General features: G+C 42.2%; 1 protein-coding gene across 9 annotated transcripts in view; it reads right to left on the bottom strand.

Moving 5' to 3' along the window:
• Nucleotides 1-24,390, bottom strand: part of si:ch211-278a6.1 (SRC kinase signaling inhibitor 1) — a 136,522-nt gene that overhangs the window by 70,146 nt on the left and 41,986 nt on the right. The window lies entirely within an intron of this gene.

Genomic DNA, 24,390 nt, shown 5'->3' with positions numbered 1-24,390 from the left:
AGCCATGTGAGTTAAATGTTCGCTACGTAAGAATATATTCAGCAAAGGCCTTTCCATAATTAATTTCAACACCTCATGCTTGTTTCCATACAGCTTTTCTAATGCGATACTTCAAAATGCAAATAAAAATATGTGAATGAAACACGGCTACTGTTGTTGACATTTCTTTACTGATTGAAAGTAGGTTTCAAGATTCCGAAAGTAGATTTTAACACCACACAACAATGACTAGAAGAGCAGGAAAATACACAGAAAACCCTAGAAAACCATGGTATGATTTGGAATCTAGAAAGTGTACATGACACTAACCCATGCAAAAACATCAGAACAATGGTTTAAAGCTGAGACACTGGGTAGTGTCACATGCAAGATAAAAAAATATGCATAAACAGAAAACTTATTAACACTGAAGTACAAATTGAAGAGGTGGTGTTATGGTGACACCTGTTTTTTTAGAGTTTACCCACCAAATGTTGCGAATATTACAGCCCATAAACTAAAGTGGGGGTGTTACACACTGTGAGTGTGAATGACAGAGAGAGCCGACTCCAGGCCTTAGTCATCATAATATCTCAACAAGGCTGCTGCTGACAATACAACCACTTACAGGGCAATGTAATAAGCTTGGTCCACTGCTACAGTACATGTAGCTACGTAAACACACACACAGAGCTTGGCACAGACCGGAAGGCAGTGCAGAAATGTGCAGATCAATCGAATATTTCCTGAACTACTTGCACATGTACATGCTAAATGACCATCCATTATTATTGCCGTTATGATACCTTATTGATCATAGTGCAGGAAATGCCTCTTCCTGCCTGACCAGAATCTGTTACAGGACCGCCTCTGATGCTGGTAAGTTATTATGGATCCATAGGGCCAATTCTCGCTGAAACAAAAGCTCAAATCCAGATTCTCCAATCAAAGGTAGCTCTCTCTATACCGCTGTCCCTTTGTCTGCAGTATTACTGTAACCACAGTGGACCTCCTGTGTGCAGAGTGAAATGAAGCGAGGCTGAGGAAACGGCAACAGGAGGGGACCCAAATATTCACAGCATAACACACAGAAACAACAATATTTAGACAGCATATCTGTACTATCTGTACATGTTAAATTCCTCCTGCAGCTGTCGGAGATAGAGGAGGTACCACTTCAAGTGCCCAAGTGTGCTTTCAAGCTGATCTCAATGGATTCAGCAGAGCAGCGCACTGCTGGGCCACTGAGCCAAGTGATGAAAGCAGCAACAAAACAAAGCATAAAACACTAATTTTGCAGTTGGGGAACACTGTCAACTGTTTTTTATCTTGTCCTCATAAAATGAACACGCTGAACTATGACAACCATGGTCTGTGTTTTAGAAATAGATGCATTTGTCTGTACTTGAAACTAGAGTTTACAGGGCTCAACTCTAACTTTTATTTTCTATCCAGCTCAAAGATATCGCCTCCAAAGACTTTACAAATTTCCTTTTTGTTTTTCGTTCAGGATCATCTGGTTCTTTGTCAGTTGAAACAAACTTACACATTCATTTGTGATGTTGTTAGTTTATTCAAAGTCAAACAACTTAATTTGCTTCGCCATTGTCTCTAAAACTGTGCAATGCACGTGCAGCATTGTGACGTGAAGCAATGTCACTCACAGCATCGACTGCTTCTGACTATAAAGGAAAGTTAAGCTGGTTTGCTAAATAGATTTCCACTCTAATTAACTATTATATAACAAACATCACCAATGTCAGCATTTAAAAGACAAAAAGAGGTTCAGTTTTATCTTTCGTGGCAAGAGGGCCACCATGTTGCAGTATTCTAGCCTGTGACGTTGCGAGGTTGGTTGGCTTGGCTGAGTTACACAGATACAACGGTAGAGACCGTGAAAGACGGAGTCTGAAGAGACAGAGGACAGAAGAAAACAAAAGAGGGGACACTATTGTATTGTTCCTGGATGTAAAGAGGATTTTTACAATGTTAAAACTAAGGACAAAACAGTCCATTTCATAAACTGCAGCCGAAACGGAGATCAGTAACGTTACTGCATCGCTGGCTACAGTGACACTGAAAGTCTCCCCACCTCCCGTCCTCTCCCCTCTCTGATCACCTGTCTCTCCTCCTCTGCTGTCTCATTCAGACCACTCAAACACAGGGTCGCTAAGAAAATAAACGCAGAAAGCACTACTTTATTCTGAAGCCCACGTTATAGCGTTTGATTACGTAACTTGCCGGTAGCTACCGGCTCAATATTAGCATACCAAAACTACCGTCACAAGCCAATCACCAAAGCAAACACTAGAGACATTAACGACCTAATGTTACCTGTGTTTCCCTTTAACGAGCTCTCTAAATAACTAACTAACTTCGTTATACTCCCAAGCCGACCCTCATGACTAATGCAACAAATATATATATATATATATATATACATATTTTTTTTTTTTTTTTTGTATTTTGGGGTGCACGTTTTGCTGTTTTCTGTCCCTAGTTTCAAAATGTTTTTGACCAAAGGTAAAGAATTGGTTGCCAATTACTCAAAATGACTGCCAATGGCAACCTGGCAACACTTACTGTCAAACCCTGGCTTAACAGCCCCTTTCTCAAGTATAAAAATATGAATTTATTCTAACCAAACAAAACACAAAAGCACCCAACAAGCAGCTGTTAATTTTAATGAAATAATTACTGAAGATGAATAAACAAGTTCTTTCTTTACAGAAAGAAAGAGACGTGAAGAGAGAGACAGACCAAGGATGGAAAAAACAGACTTTCCTGAGGGGTTGACTGCTTATCATGCAAACAAGCCAACTCTGTCAGAAGACAGGTGGATGAAAACCGTCCAATCAGAATCTGCCAGCTGTTCTTTTATCTTGCTAACACATCACCGCATATCTCCTTTACAACACATGAACCACAAGGAGAGCACTGCCACACATTAAAGGCATCCCAGCTACTGTACTGCACAGCCTCGCCTGACAGGAGGTTGATAAAAAATAAAAAGCGGGCAGAAAAACACTCAGGTGGAGGTCACTGGTAATAGAGATACCCCAGCGATGGCTGCCAAGGACTCCATACTAAATCACTCAGGTCTAATAGGTCATTATCTGTCCCATAGGCCCAGTAATATTAACAGCACACACACACATGCAGATATCCAGATGCATGTTGGTGCATAAGATGTTGCAAAGCGCCCACTGACTGAAATGTGACTGATGGGGTGAAATTTGGTGGAGTAGCTTAAGCAGCAAAGAAAATCTTAGGACATAAATGGAAGATTTAAGAAGCCGGCTCTATCTGAGCTGATACACAGAAGAGCGTCTGCATATTCATGAGATGAGCAGGGTTATTATGAAGAAGGGGGCAACGCCAGAGGAAGACGGTGGTAAGGGAGTTATAAATCTTTTCTCAATTTCTGTGTGTGTGCAGTAGGACTGTGTGTCTTGCCTGAAATACATACTGCAGACAAAGGTTATAACGTAATTAAAATGCATAGTTAAAGCTGCAATATTCTTTAAGTTTTATATTAACTATGAATCTAATAACTACGTGAAATGTGAAAGGGATCAACCGCAGAGATGAACCCACTGAGATTAATATTATTACCCAACTCGGCAGAGCTTCTTAGACATTTTTAGGTGTTTTACTTCCTGAAAATTTACTGTTATGGTTCAGTCTCAACATAAGCATACTTTTTAACATGTTCTAAATGAATGCTAATAATTCTCCTTGTGTCCTATGTGTGAAAATAAGCAATTGTTTGATTACACATTACACATTAGAACTCTATAAAAGTAATGTCAGGGTTGTGTTTCTGTTAGCTTGTTATTCTTCTGCCCCCAAGAAGTCAGTAGAAAAACATCTATTAATGCAGCTTTAAAAAGGTACGACTAGTAGCACTATGGAGCAATGCTTTTGTGTGTTTCCTGCTGCCAATGGTTTCACATTATTCTACTGATCTTCAGTACCCACTCTTAGTCGATTAGTCGACTAATTGGCTGTTTTGGTCTTAGTCGACTAAGATTTGCTTTTTTTCATGCTGAATGACTTATTTCCAAGAAACTTATGAGCACATCTCTGGTAAACACAAGATTTAAAGTGGTGCTTTTGTGTGATTCTGTATGGAGGAACTCAGTTTTACCAATCTGTCTATTAAATCGACTAATGAATTAGTCAACAAAATCGTACGAGTGTTAGTCGACTAAGAATTTCTTTGGTCGAGGACAGCCCTGTTCAGTACAGGTGACAGTAAAGCAACAAGATCAAGAACAAAAGGCAGGAAAGAAGAAGATTGCTGGCAAGTAAACATGGATGTCAATGATACAGATTTCAAAATGTTCCCCAAACAAAAGATTCTATGAGGAAGGAAATGCAGACAACTATACGTTAGTTAGACCTTGAGGATACACACAATGCACTGTATAAAAGAAAAACTAATTAGAAACAGCAAAGCTTGAGCAACAAATTCTCAGAAGCCTATTTACGTACAGTAAGACAGTATTTCTTGTTGCTGTACATCACCGACTGCGGGTTCATTAAGCTGGCTCTGGACAGGTCAGAGCCTCTTACTGTTTCTCGCCTCCAGAGGCCAACACACTGACAGCATCATGCTGATTATACAACAGCCTTCTGCAGGCATGTTGCCAAGACTGTCGGTAGGAAACCAGAGGTGTCAAAACTTCCAGACTTGTATGCAGGAGAGTGAGAGATAGGATGGCTTTTTAACGATACTGCAGGAACCAACTTTCAAGTTCTAAATCTCTTGAACTGCTCCCTTAGGCAAAACCAGCAGGTACGTAATGAGAAGAGGTGTAAAATAAGAGATGTAAGATTAAAAAAAATCAAGGCTTGTGTGCAGGATGGAAACGTTAAGTGTTCCCACTTCCAGTGAGGGAAAAAAAATCCTCTTATTTTGATGTGGCGATCAGACAGGGTGGATAACAGATTAAAATAAATTACTGGAGTATCAAGAGCTGTTAAAAAGATACCCTAAAATAATCACTGAAGGTTTAAGATTGCACAGACAAAACAACTGCTATGACACGGTGATAAAATTAGCCCTCCAAAAACAACTTGTCAGATATAATATTGAATTAACCCCTATTAATTGGCAGATTCTACCACCAAAGAGACAAACACAGCACTGCAGTAGAAATGCAAGGTAATTGCAAACGGCATCTAATGTTTTTTTGTTGTTGTTCTTGTGTCTAATTAAACACTTAAGCACCAAAACAAGATTATTATTATTCTAATATCATTTCTGCAGAGTGCAAGCCAAAACCCAATTTGTGCTGCTAAGATTGGGAGCCTAAGGTTTCCTAATGATCGTGTAATGATGTGTAATTTGCAGTAAATCTTGTCATCGCTGTTGGTTAAATAAGGGGGATCTCAGCTGCTGCTAGTGGAGCAGCACTGTTAAGGTTACTTCTTTTACGGGGCAGGATTACTGAGCTGGCTCTGACGTGTAGTTTGTTGCCTCCACTCCCGGCAGACATGCCTGCCAAGCCTCTTGTAGTATTAGCACGCTGCCATTCTCATTCCAGACATAGCCAACGGGCTAACCTAACAAGCACTCTCCCACAGGAACACATCTGTTGTCAGATTAGTTAGGCTCCGGCCATGGGTTATCAATCAAAGTGGTGAATTACATTACAAACTGAAATTCATTCATCACTTACATCAGCTGATTAAATGATTTACCAGAGCAGATGTAGGCAGCAGCGATGGAGGGGTGCCGAAAGACAAGGGGAATGTTAAAGAGAGGACGTTTTCAGCTCCACCAGCCAAACAGAAGCGACTGTGGGCAGTGAAACTGAGAAAAATGAGTTTCGAGTTCATCGGCGGCTGTCACAAAAGCATGGCTGGCACACAATTTGGCTGCATTTCACTCAGTGGCATTATCATTTAATGGGTTTATAACATTCGCAAGTGTCATTGTACTTGATATGATATTAAATCTAAGCACTAGCCTTGATATTTGACTTTTGAAATGTACAGTAGCGGGTGATGATGATGGCTTTTGTGGCGGAGCAGTAGGCATACAGAGACTTTTGATGGTGGTGACAGGTGTGCAGAGGTGATTAGCACTGAAAACTATGTAACACCAGCTGAGGCCCTGCACACAAGACCAATGGGATGATACTTAGTGAGAGACCTTAATAGCCTCAGAACAAGCCTGAACTGCTAAAAGCAAAACACTGCTTCTTTAGCGTAGTTGTCCTCATCAGCAAAGGGTTTTCTTACCCCTGGAAAATAAGCTGGGTTCATACGATTAGTCTCTCTCTTGACTGCGACCAGGAGGGGGAGACACTCACAGTCACAGAAGTGCTGATTCTCTTTAAATAATGAGAATAATGGGAGCAACTTTCCTCCTTGTTTAATTGTAATGCTACTGCAGAACTTTTTTAATAGAGGCGAAGTCCCGCCCCTCCCGATGGACCACCGTGGGACCTTATTTTGGAAAAAAATTGTAGTCAACGGCATGAGACAAATCATTTTTTTTGATCCTGTTTGAATTGCACCATGAATCACACATATGATGTTTGTCAATTTAAAAGATAATTGTGCAAGTCAATAACGTTGCAGTTTGTTGTAAAACTGTTGAAGTACAAGGCTGTGAAAATACGAAATTAGAAAGACTACACACCCAAAGGTTGCGTAAGTGACGTCTCTCTAGCTGAAGCTACGATGCCTGTGTGTTTCGTACTGGGATGTACTCACACACAGCAACGGGTCTCACTCCTTCTTCCTCTAACTGGCTGATAAAAAGACCTGGGGCAGCTGGATAACACACATCAGGTAAGATGATGTTTCATTTGTGCATGGTCATAGCTAAGTGACGGTGGTGACGTATATTGTGCGAGAGATGTAGTTCACGGAGCGGTTTCACACAAAACTAAATGATACTACGACAAAATGTGACTTTTTTTACTTGCAAAATTATCTTTTACATTGACAAATATCATATGTGTGATTCATGGCGTAATTCAAACAGGATCCAAAAATATTTGTCTCTCGCCGTTGACTACCATACATATTTTTTCTGAAATAAGTACCCATGTGCTTCACCGGAAGGAGAGAGACTTTTCCTCTCTATTTAAAGAGCAAGAGGCAAAAAATTACCTCCAAGAAACTAAAAAAAAGAAGTAAAAGGGATCAATCAAAACAGCCAGACGTTAGCTGAGACGAGTCTGACTGTGGCTGCCACTGCAGACAGGTCGCCTTGGCAACAGGTCAGCTGTTCCACAAAGCTGTTTGCAGCCTAACACTCACATTTGTCCGACAAGCATACAGTGTAAGGTTGCACAAGCATGATGGTGAGAGACACGCAGCCAGTGACAGATGTGGCACAAGCAGGGCGTCGGAGTTTACAAGTTGTCGAGTCAACATGGCACAGATCTGATGCTGATAGTCATGTGTCACAGTACAAACTGCTTTCTGTCGACTGGCATCACAGACGAGACAAATTGAGGATCAGAGGATAGGAGGTAGGTGGCGGATTTTCCTAAGGCTGCCTTGCAGGAATTTTTGTTTTTTTACTGTGGAGGGCTGTGAAGTTAACAGAATCTAAATTAAACTCCCCTCTTTTATCCTCAAATCATGTTTTTGAAATATTTTTTCTTCTGTGAACACTGAACTCTCATCTAAGAGGACAGACAGATCAGAAAATACACATGTTGAAATAGTGTCACAAATACAAAGACGCCATCTGTATTTGAAGTGTGACACAGATGAGAGATGAAATCCCATATCAGGCATTCCAGCCTGTTTGGGAAGGTTTTGTAATGCCTCTTTATGATCCTAGAACGAGTGGGGAGATGAGCGGCACACAGCAGTCCCTAGTGGGGTGTTAGAGTAATTGCTTGTTTCACCAGTCCCCAGAGGATATCACAAAGTGGGCTGCAGAGGAGCTCGGTAAAAAACCTTCCACCTTCTGCCTCACATCTCCCGTCATCCTCTGCTGCCTGCCCGTTTGTCTCTGTTACAGAGGAGAGGGCAAGAAAATACCACAGGCAAGACATTTACTTTAGTGTGTGCATGGTCAGAATGCCAGCCCTTGAAAACAGAGATTAAGTTATAGCCACTGTTATTATGTTATTGGGAAATATGGCAAATGGAAAGATTCCACCATGTATTGCACGCTACAGGAGCAAACCTGGGGTTCATAATCTGATTCATAATCTTCAATATGGCTGAACAGCTTCTCCCTGGAATGATCTTTAACTCTGATATTATGCATGGTGAGGTGAAACAATTATTTTGGATAACTGATTTAACAATTATCCTTTTCGAGGGGGGCCTTAAAGAGACAGGCGCTAAAACGCACTGTTTCAGACAGAGGGTGAAAAGAGGTGTTGCAGCAATGGATAGTATGAGAAAAATAATGTTTTATGAACACTAAAGGATGTAAATTAGGGCTGTAAATCGATTACAATATTTAATCGCGTTTAATCGCATGATTGTCCATAGTTAATCATGATTAACGCAAATCAATTGCACATTTTTTTTTTGCACATTTGTTCAAAATGTACCTTAAAGGGAGATTTGTCAAGTATTTAATACTCTTATCAACATGAGAGTGGGCAAATATGCTTGCTTTATGCAAATGTATGTATATATTTATTATTGGAAATCAATAAACAACACAAAACAATGACAAATATTGTCCATAAACCCTCACAGGTACTGCATTTAGCATGAAAAACATGCTCAAATCATAACATGATAAACTGCAGCCCAACAGGCAACAACAGCTGTCAGTGTGTCAGTGTGCTGACTTGACTATGACTTGCCCCAAACTGCATGTGATTATCATAAAGTGGGCATGTCTGTAAAGGGGAGACTCGTGGGTACCCATAGAACCCATTTTCATTCATATATCTTGAGGTCAGAGGTCAAGGGACCCCTCTGAAAATGGCCATGCCAGTTTTTCTTTGCCAAAATGTAGCAAAAGTTTGGAGCGTTATTTAGCCTCCATCCCAACAAGCTAGTATGACATGTTGGTATCGATGGATTCCTCAGGTTTTCTAGTTTCATGTGATGCCAGAATCTTCTCTCTAGCTTTAAAACTGAGCTTACTACAAATTAAAAATTGCAAGTTGCGTTAATGCGTTAAAGAAATTAGTGGCCTTAAAACAAATTTGCATTATTATCGCCTTAACTTTGACAACCCAAATGTAAACATTATAGAGTTGACCCCCAGAATAAATATATGAACCAGAAAATTAGCTTAATATTTCCCACTTAATGGCTGACAAATGTTTCACCAATACCGCAACAGTCTTATGTGGGCTGGACACTCCAGTATGTGTATGACACAATAGATTTTTTTCGATATAGTTTTGTGATCCTGGTGGTCGTTTCAGTTTTTACATGCCTACATTACTGAGAAAAAAAACATAACAGCAAAAGGCTTTTGCTCAATTTCAAGTCAAGTATTTCATGTCTGAAGTGTTTTGTTGCTGCAAGTAGCTGGTTTAGAGGGAAAGGAACACATTTCCCATGATAAATAATTGCATTTTCTGTATCTAGTATTGCTTTTATTCAGTTTCACTTACAGTATGCTGCGATAAAGGCACGCTGGCTTTTCTGCATTCTCCACCATTAATAAATGTCCTTTTCCTTTTGAAATGTCTTATGTACTGCATTATTGGATAATATTGACGCAAACAAATCATTTCTACATCCCGCTCATCCATCATTTCTCTGGCTGCCCTACTAAACGCCACGTTGTCTAGACAGTAATGGTCATTCAGTAATGTATGCCGCATCATGTGTGTGTCTGTGTTTGGATGCATTGATCTTTGTGCACATGCATCAAGGGTATTGGCTCAACAAGGCGTTCTCCTCCTTCCTGTCATGCCTCTTTCCCTCTCTATCTCTTGTCTCCATCGGCGCCGGGTGTGTTTTGAGCGTCTCATTTGGGTTGGTGTGCAGGGGGATGACGGGGCGGGGCAGCCGTGCAGATGGATGCGTGGGCTTCTGTGGTGATGTAGTGTAGGTGAGCGGAGAAGAGCAGCCAGTTGGCACGAAAGAGGAGGAGGAGATGACGAGTTAGACGTTAACAAGCTGTCACTGCCAACACAACACGGCGCCCACTGCAATAAACAAAAACAGCAAAGACAACCCCCTGACAAGCCTGGTGTTACAAACAAGAAGTGTAACAAGAAGCGTACACTCTGTTCCACCCACGGAGGAGAGGTACAAACCGCAGGTCAGGCCTGGACAAGTTAAATGACAATGAATGTGTTGAGAGGAAACTAAACCTATGTGTATCAAAAGGTTTTTTTTTGCTGGAAATAGCAGTTTTTCTTGGTGAAAGTTAGAAAAACAGCAGCAAAGTTTCTGTCACCTTCCAGACTAACCTCCATGTCTCTGCTCAGTCCCAAACGGCTTACCACAGCAGCACAGGGATTAGTGAATGTTGCTACCACCTCTTCAAAACTTTTCTTCAACTGCAGCAGTCAAAATCGATCAAACCAAAAAAATGTCAAACCTAGAGATGTCAGGAAATCAGCAAAACATTTCACACAAGCTGTTCCTTTCCCTTGGTTGATTTAACCATAAAAGAATTCAAACATCAAGAAAGGTTTTGCACTTTTTGATTCCATAATTACACTTTTAGGGCCCTATCTTAATGATCTTTAGCACATGGTCTAAAGTGCATGGCGCAAGTGCATTTCAGAGTCCAACTCCACTTTTACTAGTTAAACGGTGCATAATCTGGGCACAAAGTAAGGCGCAAGGGGCAAAGGGGTTGTATTTAGTCTCATGATTAATCATAGGTGTATTTTGGGCGTAACAGGAATTAAACCAATCAGAGTGTCATCTCCCATTCCCCTTTAAAAGATAGGTGCGCCTGCACCGGGCGCATTGCTATTTAAAAGGCGGATTCGGCAAATGGGAGAAGCGAGACGTTTTCTGCTGAGGAAACGGATCTGCTTGTGCGCGAAGTGAAAGCAGATGTATGTGGTCCTTGACTGGTGGACCCTCTGCCTCCGCCGTCTTACACTCCTCTGTCCCATCAATGACTCCATTTGACTGCATATGAGCAAATGCACAAATAACCTATTTAATCTGTGCATGCTGCCTGGAAGGCTTTCTTCATTACATTTCATTATATTTTGAATTATCACTTGCCACATGAATTTTGTGTTTTCCTTAACATAAATAAAAACATTGTTCTAGCGCCGACACTGTATTTAACTGAGGGGGAGAACTGCTGCGCGTCCATGTGTGTGTAACAAGCAGAGTGTGTACATGTTGTGAACCCGCCTATGTAAACGCATCTTACTATCTGAATAATGCGCCCTTTAAATAGCAGGAAAATACTGCGCCAGACTTTAGAACAGGTTTTTGTTGGTAAATGGCGCAATTGCTTTCTGCTGCCTCAAGATAGCAACAAGCCAACAAAGTGCCTGACCACACCTCATTTTAAGACCAACACGCCCATGGGCGCACAGATGGGTGCAACTTCATTTGCTACCTACACAGCATGGGCGCTGGGTGTGAAAATGACAACTTTATCAGTCTGAAACTAACAGACAGTTGCGCTGTGCTTTGCGCCGCTTTGCACCACTTTGCACCACTTTGCACCACTTTGCACCACTTTGCGCAGGATGCAAGATAAATGTTACACACGGGTCCCTTAAAGGACCCGTGTGTAACATTTGGGGGGATCTACTGGCAGAAATGGAATATAATATAAATAAATATGTTTTCTTTAGTGTATAAATCACCTGATAATAAGAGTTGTTGTGTTTTCGTTACCTTAGAATGAGCCGTTCATATCTACATAGGGAGCGGGTCCTCTTCTCGGAGTCCGCCATGTTGCACTGCCATGCTTCTATAGTAGCCCAGAACGGACAAACCTAACTCTGTTAACTTTTCCTGCTTGGGCCGGAGTCGATAACGTTACTCACTCCCACTGCCTCTCTCCCTTGCTTCACCACTCATTTCCCATGTACAAACACTACACAATGGCTCTGCTCCAAATGGCTCTAGAGACGGCCATTAGCGTTTCCTCACCTCACTGCAAGTGTAGATACCGCCAGATCCTACACACTGGATCTTTGTTCTCTAATGCTACGATCCAGAATCTCTCCCACACTGTTCCTGCTAGTATATTTTTAGTTACATACTTGTATTGTCTGATGGGATCATTAGCCGCAGGGCTTTGATGCAGACACGCTAACATTTCCTGGTCACTGATACTCAAGAGCACCAGGTAACATTCACCCAAGTTAAAATGTCATTTATGATGAGTCCTAAGGGCGATCTGATTGGATGTTTTCCTTCAATCTGAAGGCCTCATGCTGCCAATCACATCCGCAGGAACGCTGCCTCTCCGGACTACCAGAAATAGACTGAGGCCTTTGAAGCTAAAGCAGGACTCCTGCAGGGGCCTATAGCTATTGAACAAGTGAGAATACAGCACCATTTAATGTAAACACAGACATCAAGAAATGTCTTTATTAGCGATTGTTCCTCTCCTTTTCTTCTTACCACTTGTTGGCTGAATGAAACTGAAATCTGACAATTGGTAACTGTTCTGCCCCAGAGCCCCAGAGCACTTGGCAGCGCCGCCCATGGCTAATCCAGTCAGCACTAGCACTGACTCACAACTAGCTGAGAGACAAGAGAGAGACAGAGATTGACAGAGAGGGAAAGACTGAGAGACAAAGGCAGCAACTGGAAGAGAGAGGCTAAGAATAGAGGTGGATGACACTTAGAAAGCCACAGACGAAAATGTGTATACAGAGGCTGGCAGAAAGAGGTCGGTGAAGAGGAGACAAATTGATGGTTTAAGTTGTGTGTTGAAAACCAGGTGGAGAAAGAGCAGGGAGAAGTGGGACAGGAGGATGTTTGGACACAGGAGATGGGGTGAGATGAATAAAAACTTAAGGAAGAAGAGGGCACTGGGACCAGATGAGTGATGGGAGAAGAGGGAGCAGAGTGGAGGAAGCCAGGGTGTGTGCAAGGTGTCCTCCAAATCCATTTGTCACCCAGAGACTCATTAGTAATTGTGAGTGAGCGTCTGGTTATAAATAGGCTCTGGAGCGCGTGTTTGACAGGAGGGAGTCTACGATTTGATAGCAGGACATTAATCTCACCAGAGAACTCCCGGAAGACGGACGGATGGACAAACAGACGGATCCCCCAAAAACGAGCACACTATTTTATCAGTCAACAACCCCCATCTACTGTCTTTCTCACTGTAGTTTGACTCTTCCCTATGTGCTCCTAACACTCACGCCAAAATGACCTTGAGATATTCTTCAAAAAACATGTCTGTTTTTAACTTTTCAAAAGCAAAACCTCCTTCCATTGTGTCTTACCATCCCCGCTTCTTCTTGGCCGCCTTTTCACTTTCTCTCCGAGTTCTGGCTTCATGCTTCACTAGACGCTTTTGAGATATTTCCAGTTCCTGCTTAAAAGCTTGTCAGTCACTCACGGCATGTTCTCCAACTTCTTTGTCTCTCTTGCTCTGCTTCTTATTTGCATCCCTTCCTTACAGCCCCTTAAAAATACAACACTTCTACTGCCTTTAATTAGAAAAAAAAGGAAAACTAACCACTCTCATCTCCAGCTGACATCTGGTTATTTTCTGTTTCTGACCTGCTGCTCAGCCTCTGGCCAGTTGGAGCAGATGTGCACAAATGCTCCATTTTCTCCATCTGTAGATGGCGCCTCGAGCTACAGCTTTGCCCTCATGCCATCGCCACCTCCTGCCACACACATAAGCTATTTCGAGCTCCACAAATCCAGTCTCCCTAAGCATCAGCACGAATCGTCCAAAACCTACGTGGCCCAGGTGCCCCCCTGCTGACCTCAGCATGGCCCTTTGGCCCTGCTGTGTATCATCGTGACATAAAGCTGTCGCTGAGCTCTGGGAATGAATGAAGCAGACTCAGAGCCACGGCTCAATCATGACCTGCAGCCATTGCCCAATAGCTGCCTTAAACTGACGGATCATTACTAATGACTGGTTTAATGATTCTGTCTGGTCCCCCAAGTCCTCACTGCTACCTAATCTAGTGGTGTCTGATTTCCCCTGGTAAGTGACATAATCCATATAGTCATAAACAATTACAATTTGTCATACATTATAACCTGGCTGTCAATCCATTAAAATATTTAATCACGATTAATCACATGATTGTACATAGTTAATAGTGATTAATCGTAAATACATTTTTTATCAGTTCAAAATGTACCTTAAAAGGGAGATTTTTCAAGTATTTAATACTCTTATCGACATGGGAGTGAGCAAACATGCTGCTTTATGCAAATGTATGTATATATTTATTATTGGAAGTCAATTAACAACACAAAACAATGACAAATATTGTCCAGAAACCCTCACAGGTACTGCATTTAGCATAAAAATATGCTCAAATCATAACATGGCAAACTGCAGCCCAACACGCAAGAACAGCTGTCAGTGTGTCAGTGTGCTGACTTGGCTATGACTTGCCCCAAACTGCATGTGATTATCATAAAGTGGGCATGTCTGTAAAGGAGAGACTCGTGGGTACCCATAGAACCCATTTTCATTCACATATCTTGAGGTCAGAGGTCAAGGGACCCCTTTGAAAATGGCCATGGCAGTTTTTCCTCACCAACATTTAGCGTAAGTTTGGAGCGTTATTTAGCCTCTTTTTAACGCATTATTATCACGTTAAATTTGACAGCCCTAATTATAACACCTGTGACAGAAATGATAATGGGGTGTGCACAACCATTATTATAGCTAGAGTACCCTGCAGATCGAGTCGCTAAAGATCCTTGATACTTAAAGCTGCGATAAGCGACAGTTGTCTAATAACATTGTATCACATAATGAGAAAACAATGTGACATTGTGAAAGGTTTTGCTTAGTTAGTGAGTTTCAGCTCATCGTTTAGCTGTCCCGCTGCAACCTTACTGTTTTGGTTCACTCTCACCGCTCTCATAGCGTCATTTTCGGCCACAGCGGGCAGCTGTTTTCAGTGAAAACCCACTGTACACTACCTGACCAGCACCAAACAGCAGAGAGACACAGTTAGAGACTAGCTGGTGAACATAGTGGAGCATTGAGCAGCTTAAGAGGCTGATATTTCTCTCAGGATTCAGTAGAGACCAGAAACAGAGCTAAAACACAGTCAATATTGGACTTCATCAGGTAGCCAGAAACAAACGAATGATAACTGCTGTAAATAAGCAGCCGTTTTCTAACACCATATCAAGTGGCTAAAAAAAACAAAACAAAAAAAAAACAGTTATTGCAGGTTTAAGCAATAAATCCTATAAATTACACAATGCTGCAGTTTAATTCTAGTCTGTTTCATGTTCACATTGACTTACTAAAAAGAGTAAACATGAAGTGATGCAGGCTGGCAGGTAACTCATTCTTTGGAAAGTTGACTGTCATCCTGCATCATCAGTGCTACAGAAACCAACGGGGAGAAATACAATTCTGCTGACTGACAGGAAGTCATGGCACACACACACTTTACTGCTCTTAATGTTTTTATGTATTCTCTCTGATCGTCACAAAGAGCTCACAAATAAATAATTAAGACTACAACTGCTTCTCATAGTTCATGAATAATGACAAACAGGACGAAAAGACATGATTGAGTTTGTAAAAACAAACAGGGTTTTTTTCATTGAACTAGTGAACATGTCAAAATACTGATATTTCTGAGTTTTCAAACTACAGTATTTTGCTGATTTCAAAACATTTGGGGATGTTTTGCTGTAATTCTGTGGATGAAAGTCCTTCTCAGTTTTAATTATTGAGGCTATCATATTGGATTATTTTCAGAAAGGCAAAGCTTTAAGCTAAACAAATTATCTAAATTCTCATAATTCCCTGTTTAATAAAGGTTGGTTTTGCTTTGAGGTGTTTTAGACATTGAGATTTAGACATTCATCTTTTTTATGTTGCATAATGTTTAGTAGCTTATAGCAAACAAATCCTTGTGTGGGTTCATGGACAAAGTTTCGCTGGACAGAAGTGTGAAATAGCGAGTTGAAGGCCTGTCCTTCCTTATGCATTAATAAGAATGACATGTGTGTGTGTGTGTGTGTGTGTGCGTGTGTGTGTGTGCGCGCGTGTGTGTGTGTGTGTGTGTGGCAGCCGAAGAAAAACAATTTTTTGAGAAAATTGCCATTGCTGATAGATTCGAAACACAGCCGGAACACTAGTGGTGAGATCACATGGAGAGCTAATGCCAGAGGTCGACTGTTCGTGTCAGGAAATAGAAAATATATCAAAGGGAAACATCACTTTGAGGGTAAGATGGAGCGCTCAGAAATACTGCCACAGCTCTTCATCATCTCCTCTCTCCTCTCGCTTCACGACCAATTTCACCCTCGCATCTCGCTTCTCTTCTCCACGGTAGTGACAAACAGTGCATAACCGGAGTTTCAAGTTCAAGCCGTGCCTGGAGAGAAACGAGGCCGAGCGAAGATGCATCTCTTGAAGTAAATCCTTACTTGTTACCACACGAATGACGACGTGAACTTTGTGTTTAGTGGACAATCATTTTAGGGCTGCAACTAACGATTATTTTTTAGATTCATCGATTAGTTGTTTGGTCTATAAAATGTCAGAAAATGGTGAAAAACGGCGATCAGCATTTCCCAAAGCCCAAGAAGACGTCCTCAAATGTCTTGTTTTGTCCACAACTCAAAGATATTCAGTTTACTGTCATAGAGGAGTGAAGAAACCAGAAAATATTCACATTTGAAAGCTGAAATCAGAGAATTTTGACTTTGTTTTGCTAGAAAAACTATTCAAACCGTTTACTCGATTATAAAAAATAGTTGCTGAATAATTTAATAGTTGAAAACTCTTCGATAAATCATTGCAGCTCTAAAGCATTTAGGCTTTTTACTGAATTAGATGTTATTTGTACGGCAAGTGTTGAGAATTTATCTCAATTAAATGAACCGTCGACATTTTTGGTAATCAACTAATCGTCAAGGAAAAATCTCAACCGTTCATTGTTTCCTGCTTATTCAATCAGAAATTGCTGCTCATCTCTGTTTTATATCATTGTAGACTGAATATCTGTACAAGCAATCTGATATCACATTAACTAATAATGAAAAGATCCGTAAGCTACAGTGCTATAACCGATATTTACTGTGAGATCAAAGTAGGAGGTAGTAGTAAAGTAAGATAGTAAGAAAGCTTCATCCGTCACACTTACACCTACATATCGTCTATCATCCATCACAGAGCGTACGTGCATCTACTCCAAACAAATCCCAGCACAAACACAAGTGTCAGCTGCTCACGTTTGATGTCCCACTGCTTATTCTCTGGCTGTCTTCAATCCTTTAAACTCATTTTATGAAGACAACAGAGTGTAGGTGTGTTAAAGAGGAGGTGGATGAAGAAAGAAAGGAAGAGTTTCTCCTCGTTTTAACCTCCGAAGCTGCTGCTTTGCTAAAAGTGTACACCTCTGAGTGTGTTTTAGATGGTCCGACTCCGTGAACCCTGCACCCCCCTGGCATTGATCCTAAAAGCACACACAAGTACGCACAAACACATTAACTCCCTATTCAGTGATGAGATCGAACTGAGGGCATGATGATGAATAAATAATGGTTTAAGCTCTGGAGGTTCACTTGACTAATTAACGGAGGGGGAAAAGGATTCATCAAGAGAAGCAACAATACAAGAGAGGAAGGGAAGGCCAAGCAGTGAATCAAGGATCACTGCACAGGCTTCATACACACCGACATATGCACACTGGGAATATATAAACACACGCAGATGCACACATATACACACCACATGCGCGCACATCCTAATTTGCGATTCAGTGCTGTGAAGGGATAGACAAAAGAGGGGAGGAGAGGTGTTGGCCTCTATTGACTCAAAACCCTGCGGGCTAATGAGAACTCCAACACACAGGCGCACACACAAGAGCACCCGTACACACACCCATTACTGTCATATCGCTGTGTCGGAGTGTGAAGGCGGTGTGTTAGCATCTCACCACCGCCCTCTTCATCCGAGGTTATCATGGAGGAAAATCTAGCGAGAGAAATTCCCTGTTGCTTGTCAGTGTCCTTGTCGCTCTGCGAGCATCGTGGTCACCCGACAACATACTCTCACACACACACACACACGCACGCTGTCACTGAGGTAATTGGAGTGGTATAATTATGAAGAATAACCAGTCTAGCTGGCCCAGCTGTGCTGCTAACATCATCCAACTAGTTCCCCCAGATCATAAACTGTCACCAAATATGAGCCGACAGCCGAGGGACAGGGATATGAAAATGAGGCACAGTTGGAAAAAGGAGTGGCAACACTGACTGACTGACGTTTTATTTTGACATGCTGACATCTCCTTGGAAACAGACGTGTTCAACGTATAGCCGAAGCCCCTCGCAGAGAAGCTAAACAGTAAATCCAAATAAGCATCAAAAACATTTTCCGCTCTCATGCAAATACGAATCAGCGGGAGCAGCAGGAGAAGCAACAATATAAATCAAATGAACTAAAAGTGACTGGCTTACAAATGGCTTAAAAAGTCCCGAAGGGCGCACGGGAAAGCCATGACAGAGTTTGTGAAGACGCTTGTCACGAATTGAGGCGGCGGCAGCAGGAACAGCAGCAGCAGCTTGAGTCCTGGAGGAGCCACCGAGCTCCACAGCCTTTGAACATACAGGAGGCAGGCAGGAGCAGACAGCCGAGCTACGTGACTCTAATGACAACAAACACAATCACACAAATACACAAAGACGCATGCAGAGAGTCCCTCAATGCAGCAGGTTATCAAGATTAAACACCACAAGCATCCAACTAAAAGAATGCCTCACAAACAAAGTGAGAGGGGAAAAGGAGAAACAAAAAACAAACAGGACTGGGATGTACAAAAAGAGAGAAGAGGGGACCATTCCAAGCGCCCACCTGAGGGTTTCCCAGCATTCTCCATCCGCGCTCCTTTCAATCCCTCACTCCCTTTTATCGTCTAGGTCACTCCATCCCTACACCCATCTCCACATTCGTCCCCAGCCGTCGCCACATCACTGGGACGCTGGCTTAGGCAGAATATTGTGTAAAATCAAAGAAGAGGGAGGTAGGAGAGAGGAGGAGTATGGGAAGAAACAGCGAGGGAGAGAGAGAGAGAGAGAGAAGTAAGGCTGCCAGTTCTGAACATCGTCTCTTTTCTCTTGTTATGATTGTGTGTCCCTGGCTGTCTGTCTCGCTCGCCTCTCTCTCCATTTCCCTCATTATGTCCATTTGAGTGGTCGTGCCAAGCAAGCAGGGAAGCAGGACAAAACATGGCTTGCTGCGGCCTTAAAACACCTTGCTGCCTGGCCACTGCCTGTAGAACCTGTGTACACCGGGTGTGTGCTGGGGGCCGTGGATTGAGCGGGAGTGTGTCTGTGTATGACTGTCCTGTCAGCCAGCCAGAGCAGCAGATTACTGACGCTCCACTGGCACGTCCCACTTCATCCTTCTCTCCTGTCACCCCGGCAACACCTCCGCTCCCTGCCTGCTTCCCCCCTCCTCCTCCTCCTCCATCTGCCTCCACCTCCTCCCTTCTCTCGACGTAACCTGAGAAAGAGTCTTTAAATTTAATTTCATCCATCTCCAAAATCTATACCAGCGGAGCTAACTCCATGTAGCCCACAGGAACAGTAAAGATGGCGAATCTCCGCATCTCGATCCGCTCTAATAAAAAGAGCCCCATCAAAGCGGTGTATATACACACACACGGCCCCCAGGGTGCTTCTTTGCTCAGATGAAGATGGCCAATCAGAGGCTGTGGAGGCGAGAGGAATGGTGTGGTAATTAACACCAGTGGGCCTGGGCTCAGGTCCATGTCAACACTCAGCAAATCTCAGAAACCACACTGACCAACAACCACGGTTCAAATCAGAGAGGTGTAGGAAGGAGAAGGCTTCTGCTCCTCTGAGATATCGATGATGTTTAATTAACATGTTAGATTCAGTCCGGATCGGCCTTCGTGAAAAGCAGGGAGAGGTCAAGGCAGCCCTGGAGGTGAAGACCACCTGAAAGCAGAGCAGGGAACGCATCTCTGCAGTGAGAGAGAGTCTGCTTTGAGTGAGCAAGTGTGTGTGTTTCTCTGTCTGTGTGTCTGGACTCACACTTATGGTGTCCACAGGATCCACGCTTCCCATTATTTGTCTATGTAAGCAGCCGTGCAATGCATTTGGGTAGCGCAGCATTGCATTTCAAGCAGAGCTGACCCGAATGCTTTGAAGCTTCGACCATTGCCATGGTAACCCACCTCCAAATCAGTATTCGAATGCATCGTTTGCAAGTATAAATCCCCAAAAAGCCCATGAAATAAAGAATTCTCCCTCAACATTATTCATAAACCATATTCAACATTAATTATTATTAGTTATTGTCAGACGGATATTGCTGTTCGTTGTAGAGGTGTGTGTGTACAGTAGTGCGGCAGCGGCACTGTCTCAGGCGGGCACTGAAACGGGCAAGATGGAGACAGACAGACAGAAGATCATATCAGCCTGCTACGCTGCGCCGCGAAGCTTCGAATACCTTCAAATATTTCTCCCCAAAGCTTCGAAGCCAAAAAAAACGGCATTCAGGACAGCCCACATTTCAAGCTTTCCCTGATTTTCCAAATTTGGGTGGCGTGTGATTAAAAATCACAATATTACACATTTATCAGATCTAATATTTCATAATCTTTCCATATTGATGAATATTATAATGGTAGATATGCAAAATCTCATGTAAATATGTAAAAAAACTATATTCTACTGTTTCAACTTTGATAAGATAAAACTCTTCACATCTGTAAAAATATAAACTTCGAATTAGCTTTTTCGTTACAATTTGCTCAGAATCGTTAATTCCGGCAAACCAATGATCACACAGAAGTAATAAAATTAAATGGCGGATTAAAAAGGTGCCCTGTGGAGAAGTTACGTTAACAATCAGCGTCACTGAACAAAACACACTGTGAGCATCCTTGAGGCCTCGTAAACACGTTGGATGCATTTCCTTCGTCATGCATTGTTAACATAATTTTTTACTAGCTCTGCAGTCTTCTTAATTGACTATGTTGGCACATTACTCTGCAGGTTATCACCACGACGTTGCCTGCCTGCCTGCATGTGCGGCACGATACAAACAAAACAGGGACCCCTCTCATTACTGCATAGCACCACTAAGGGGTCAAAAACTAGCTTTAATGTGGAGCTGCAAGTTCGTGAAAAAAAATAATAAAAGAGGATCACTCCAAACTTCTAAGAACTCACTGTCCCTCCTCTGAACAACACATTGTTTCACTGTCATCAAAAATCATTAGCTGAGTGCGTGTGCTTGTGAGACGAAGGCCCACCCACCACTGTGACTGCACAGTACGAGCAGAGGATGACACCCACAGATATCTTACCCTATGCAGAGCTGCACCTGCTGAGCGGTGCAAGGTTAACAATGGCCACATAGGGCTTGACAACTGCTGAACATGCAGATTTACTCCCCACAGAGTTCACACAGACACCTTTTGACTATTAACTGCATGCACATGCGTGTTGTGTGACATGTGTGTTGGTGTGCATCTATGCTTGAGCCTGTGGATAAGTGACACACAGAAAAAATGTTAAGCAAACGCAGTGAGCTAATGCCTCCAGTAAACAAGAAGGAAACAAAAACAGCGTATCCTCTACCTTTGAAAAACAACCCTCTACCCACCAAGCAATTTAGCACCTACAAACACATACAGATGAGATATTAATGGTGTACTACGTCCTCTTTGACCTTTTAATTATTCTGATTTGTGTACAGAGCAAGCGTGCCGTAATTGCATTAGCATCTCTGCAGGTTTACTTAATGTTCCAGTAGAGGGGGAATTTGCGATTCAGTAAGCAGATAGGATAACACGCCTTTCTTTTTGTGTACACTAAATGATCCGCTGTGAGTGCGCGTGGCTGTTTGTGTGCGTGCACTAAATCATCTGAGATTTATTAGCTCAGTTACCACTAGTCAAACCTTCTGACGTGCAATTATGCTCTATCAGCAAATAAATGATTTGGCCATTACAGGCAATAATTGGTTATGGAACAAAGGGTGCAATATATTGTCCGTCTCTCTGCAGCTGTTTAATACGCTGTCCTGCTCTTTGCTGCTTGTGTTACCGGAAAACTCTACTTGCCCCCTGTTTGCCCCCTCTTCCTATTCCCCACTTCCTCCTCTCCATCCTCTGAGCATTTCCCTGGAGAGGACCAATGCTCCTTCCTTCCCTTTATCTTCAGAGCGAGGCATCTGGAAAACAGGCTCTGTCTCCGCCTCTCTCTATCACATTCAATCATCCCCGATGTTTATTCAGCTCTTTCCACCTCCCTTTCTCCCTCCTTCTGCCCCACCCGCCTTCCTCTCCACGCTCACCATGCCTCAGCTTTAAACCACAGCACTGCTTATCACAGTCCTGCATCTTTCCATTTCTATCTATCTCCGTCCAATTGTTTTCTTCCCCACCATCTTGCCTCTGTTTGACGCCTTTTCCTCTTACATTTCCTCTCTGCCTCAAAGTGGTTTTGTCCTGGAAGACACTGTAGCATTTGTATTGTCAGAGGAAGGAGGACGCATAGACAAACCCGCATCCTCCCCTCTAAAGCTATACGGTACGTCCATCATAAATAATGCAGGAAAGCTTGAGGGTATTTACAGTGTGTGCACACATTTCTGCAGGATCGTAGCTGTACAGTGGGTGGTGACTATTACGAGGAGTTTAAGTGTGAATATGAGTTCAAATGTCACCCATCCTCCTGACCCCACTGGTCTGCTTTGCACTGGTCTATTGTTGATTCGATCCATAGCATGTTTTCCAATCCTTTCCTCATCAAATATCTGGTGTATACCAACAGAAAACAATGTACTTTTTTCACATATAGAGGACCAGGAACCAGTGAGCAGAGCTGAACAAGTGCAACTATCTGTACAGGACCTCAAAGAAGTCAAAAGGAAGCGCCCATCTTCAACTACCCTCAAAGGGTTTGCTTGTTATTCAATGCTCTCACAACAGATTGATATTTTATCTCTCATCTTTCTAACAATGCAAGTAGGAGTGGATAGTGTGAATAAAATTCTTTGTCGCCTATGTTGTATATGATTTCCGATTGAGATAATGATGTATTTTGTGATATTCCGTACAACACACAGAGGGAGAGCGACTTCATTCTCTGCTCAGGTAGACATTACTCCTCTATATCTTTACGTAGCAAAATAGTTGTCTGCTGCTTTATTAATGCTCTGAAGTTTGAATTTAGCACCTTTAAAGGTGCAGTGTGTAGGATCTGGTGGCGTCTAGCAGTGAGGTTGCAGATTGCAACCAACTGAAACTTCTCCCGTGTGCCAAGTATGTAGAAGAACGACGGTGGCTGATGCAAAAACGTGAAAATGCAAATGTCCCTATCTAGAGCCAGTGTTTGGTTTGTCCGTTCTGGGCTACTGTGGAAACATGGCTACCGGCCGGCTCCGTGAAGAGGACCCGCTCCATATGTTGATATAAACGGCTCATTCTAAGGTAATGAAAACAAAACAATTCTTATTTTCAGGTGATTAAACACAAAAGAAAACATACTTATTAATATTATATTCCATTTCTGCCAATAGATCCCCCTGAATGTTACACACTGGTCCTTTAAATAACTGAAAAATAAGAGTGCTTCATCATTTATGCAAAAATCCAATATCTAAAAGGTCCAATATTGCCGAAAAGCAGCCGTGCTGATTGATTTGCAAAATCCCACAATGGCCTAAGACAGTGGTTCCCACACTGGGGTTCAGCCAGGCAAAATTGGATTTTTTGTTCATGTATAACTAAAATCATAAAAACACACTTACTGGATAATTTATACAAAAGTCTGTATGAAAAACTGTTTAAAAAGATATATATTTTTATATATTTTTCTCTAGGTAGCTAAAGCTAATGAAATATTCAGTTTCAATCCATATGTATTGGCGTTTAGCTTTTCAAAAACAACATTTTCACATTTTGCTCTCCTGCTTGACGCACCTGTATTAACGGGGCGGTCTAGCAGCAATCTAACAGCCATAATGGCTCAGCTCTTCTTAAACACAAGGAGGGGGGCTTTAAGGGAAATAGGTTGGAAACCTTTGGCCTGAGACACACAGGGACAATTAAGGGACAGCTACCACAGCATCTAAAATCTACTGTGTACACGTTTATGTTGTTTCATGGTATATATTGTAATATTACCCAACCCTAAATACAAAAATGTCATATGAATGTACACAATTTTCTTCCTTTTGTTGCACAAAATTGTCTTCTGACTGCAGTTCAACAGTACAGTTTACTGGTCAGCTCTACAGTTTGCTAAATGTGTTCATCTTAACAAATTTTTAGACAAACTACTCCCAAGATTCAGACTAAA

This window comes from Sebastes umbrosus, chromosome 14 (genome assembly GCF_015220745.1).
Source record: "Sebastes umbrosus isolate fSebUmb1 chromosome 14, fSebUmb1.pri, whole genome shotgun sequence".
NCBI lineage: Eukaryota > Metazoa > Chordata > Actinopteri > Perciformes > Sebastidae > Sebastes > Sebastes umbrosus.
This window is presented reverse-complemented; position numbering and strand designations above follow the sequence as displayed.